Raw genomic sequence first — 3,612 nt, 5'->3', positions numbered from 1 at the left:
AATAAAAACATAAAAAAGGAAGATAAACCAATATAATCAGGAAAAAAAGAATTAAAACAAGTAATATGAAAAAAAACTGTACCTTATTTTAATATTTTCTTTGAAAATGTATTTTTCATTGCAAGTTCGAACGTAACTGATGAACCCAACAGCTTCAGCTCATTACCCCATGTTACCTTCAGCAAGCTTCTATAGCATTCAACGAGCAACTTACAGAAGGACGCGTTTCAATAGCAAGCAGTACTTGACGATCACCTTTTGTGTGGCCTTTGCCAATGGCCAGTAGTTGTAAAAATATTTGCATGCCTCCTCCCGCCCCATGTTGCATGCACATTAATGTTTCAATGGCAAAAGAGATGGAGCGAGACAGAGAGCGAGAGGAGGTTGGAGGACGCAATTTTTTAATTATCGATACGCTGACAAGGCCAACAGACAGTGTCGTCTCGTCACATTTGCCTCTTCGTGCGCGACCCTTGCGCTTGCGGCCGATCGACTGGCTTGCGTGTATGTGAGCGCGCGCGCGGATGGAATGTGGCGCTGCGGAAAAGATCAGCGATCTGGTAAACCAATAAAGATCATCTCTCCACGTCCGCGTCCCTTCTTCCATGGCTTCTTCTTCTTATTTTCGCGCAATGCTTCCACGAGCCAGGCGAATGTGTGCGAAACCACACACGCCTGGCGCCATGCTGATGCCGGCGCCAACCCGTTTGACCATCGGAAATTTGCAATGAATGGATCGCGGCTTGACATCTGTGTGCGCCTACATTGCGTACGTGGAGTGGTTGGGGACAGCATAATTTTTAGCTCCTTCTCTCACTCATACACACGCTGCCTCATGTCGCTAACCAATGTCACCGGCACCGGCAGTGTGCACGGGAACATACAGCGTGGAGAGTGGCGAGGATTTTGTTTGACTATGTTTGGTTGTTTGGTGGACGATAGGCACCAAAAGGCAGCCTCCAGCCATTAGCGGACATTGTAACGAATAAGAGGTAGAAACCTCGTGTGTGGAGCGGTTGGCGGAGTCGCGGTAACATTGTTTAATCGGACGGCATAAGCCGATGCTACTTCAGTGGCCAATTATTGCCTTTGACATAAATACACACGAATTAAACATCGCTACCATCAGGTTCGTGCGGCATTATTTTATACCGATGGATACGCTGACAGAGTGAGCGACGAATGGCGAGTGGGGGAGGGAGATATGTGTTATGCTGTCGTGTTTACTTTATCAACTGTAATCCGCGTGTCGGCTGGTGGTCGGGCTGGCCATTTTCAACTGAAATGGTCTATCCCACCCCGGAAAGGTCCAAGGCTTCGTCCGAAAACCACCGAAACCGAAACCTCAATGCAAAGCAGGGGGGGAAAAGTGCATCGAGGACTTGTTGGGTTGACTTCTGAACTCCTGAACCCCTCATCCCTTCATCCAGAATACCTCACTGCCCAAGTCTTTGCACACGCTGCATTTTGTAGTGCGAAATGGAAAATTTGGGTGAAAGCCGATCTCCCTTCAACGTTTGCAGATCGGGCAGCGTTATTAAACTCACTGGCAACTAAAGCGACTAAACATTTGCCATTGCCCCAGCGTGTACCTCACTCTCTGCAATCCGAGAAATCCTGTCGGTTGCCGGCGGCGGTACTTTTAGGAAGATAATCTTGTTTCCGGTGTCGTCATTCGGAATAACATGATTTGTTGAGCGTGATGATGGTGAAAGCCTCGAGCAGAAGAGAGAGAGAGCACGTAGGGTCGTACACAGAGTGTGCTTTGCTGGCAGATGGTAGTAGCATCAAACCACAACGAAGCCTAGTCTTCTCCTGTCTGTTTTTGTCTCCTAAAATTGCAGCTCTTCGACTCGTGCAATTGCAACCTCAGACACAGAGGGAGGAGGGTGCCAGTTGCAGCAGTGTTTGCACCAACTGCAACTGCAACTGAAAAGTATAATTTGTTTCACCCGCTCTCTCGTCCGGTTGGCCGGTTTTGGGCGAAGGCTCCACCAATTTTGTGATTATGTTTTAGCAAAAAGGGGATGGAAGGAACGGCTGGGGGGTTGACTTTTCCGCTAGAGCAAAGCGTAATTGTTAACATAGCTCATCTACTTCATGGTTTTGATTTATTCTGCCAAATGAAACATTCTGGCACACACTGGTGCCGTGCCGTTTGCGATGCGAGCGAACCGTTTTGACTGTGGAGTAGTGTTGTCTGTTTAGGGGCAGTGGAACAAACACTAGAAAGGACTTCATTTTGGAGTAGCAACGAGTTGCTATGGGGTTCCGGCACATGTTTGCTCGCTTAATTTCATCACATTCTAAATGAATGAGTATATAAATAGCCAGTGATGCCATTATCAAACAACCTAATCCAAGGTTATTAAACTCACGCAGCATTTGCCATGACAGAGAGAGAGAGAGAGAGAGAGAGAGAGAGAGAGAGAGAGAGAGAGAGAGAGAGAGACGCATTTCGGTCATAAAGTACCAAATCTGCGCTGATAAGAAGGTGCTAACTGTTAATCGGTTTGGGCTTAGATTAGTCATAACATGCCTCGAAGTATGCTGATAAGGCAAAAAAACCATCGAAGTATGTTTTAATTCTCGTTGATTGTGTAATCTTAACTTGGATTCAAAAACAAAAATAGAAGTGTGCATCGGCCGGGAATCGAACCCGGGCCGCCCGCGTGGCAGGCGAGCATTCTACCACTGAACCACCGATGCTTGTGTCAGTTGGCAAGCTTAGAAACGACCCAGTCAGGCGATGCTTTTCTCGATGTTTCCTCGGTATGTTGAAGAGAACTGATTTTCCCTTGTTCCCACAGCAAGAAATAAACTATATTTCGACACAGACAAACACACGCAAACGCTGTTCATGCGCCATCATAAATCCTCCAATAGCAAAAGGGTAGAGAAAATTAAGCAAAGGGCGCAAAACCCACCAGCAAACCCCGCTTCACCATTCATTGTGTGTACGGGGCCTATCTGCTTTCGTCACGTTTTATGCTAAATTGCCAATCATAGTAATATGATATGCTTTATTCTAATTTATAGTTCCTGACCATCGTATTCCACCGCTACTGCATTCGCTACGTGGAGCACGATGCAACGTTGCAGATGAGATGAGCCTCAGTTTAGGTCTTTCGCAGTTCCCAACTCCACGCAGTGCTCCAGGCCGCTGGTTGGGTATACATCTCATTATTCGACATTCTTGTCCGCCTGGCCGACTGGGTCCGTGAAATCGCCGTCACGTGATGCATCGCTGAAGGAGTGGTCGCGTTTGTTTGAGGGGACTGAGTAGATGGCATTCCATGGGCGCGCGCAATAGATTGCTACGGTCTGCGGACGATCGCACAGCAAACCGGGCCTCTCTCCGCCTCCGATTGCATAATGCATGAGCTACAAGTGCATAACGAATGTGCATACGCACTGGCAAACTGCACTTGTACTTGGGCTGTTGTTGGATCACAGCGAGCAAGAGAGCTATAATACGCTAATGCCGAAATAAGTATAAAAACCCTAAATGGTTCGCGAAACGAGTGGCCAGAAATGACGCCATAAACTGCCTGCCTAGTGCATTCGATCTCGCGGGCCAAGTACCTGCCCGTCCTGTAACCCGATGGACAT

At 47.5% G+C, this 3,612-nt stretch overlaps 1 non-coding gene across 1 annotated transcript; it reads right to left on the bottom strand.

Moving 5' to 3' along the window:
- Positions 1–2,638: 2,638 nt before the first annotated feature.
- On the bottom strand, positions 2,639–2,709 carry Trnag-gcc. The gene has a single exon. It is a non-coding gene; the product is annotated as a tRNA-Gly (tRNA).
- Between the last annotated feature and the right edge of the window lie 903 nt (positions 2,710–3,612).

Source organism: Anopheles merus, unplaced genomic scaffold (genome assembly GCF_017562075.2).
Source record: "Anopheles merus strain MAF unplaced genomic scaffold, AmerM5.1 LNR4000635, whole genome shotgun sequence".
In the NCBI taxonomy this organism is placed as follows: domain Eukaryota; kingdom Metazoa; phylum Arthropoda; class Insecta; order Diptera; family Culicidae; genus Anopheles; species Anopheles merus.
This window is presented reverse-complemented; position numbering and strand designations above follow the sequence as displayed.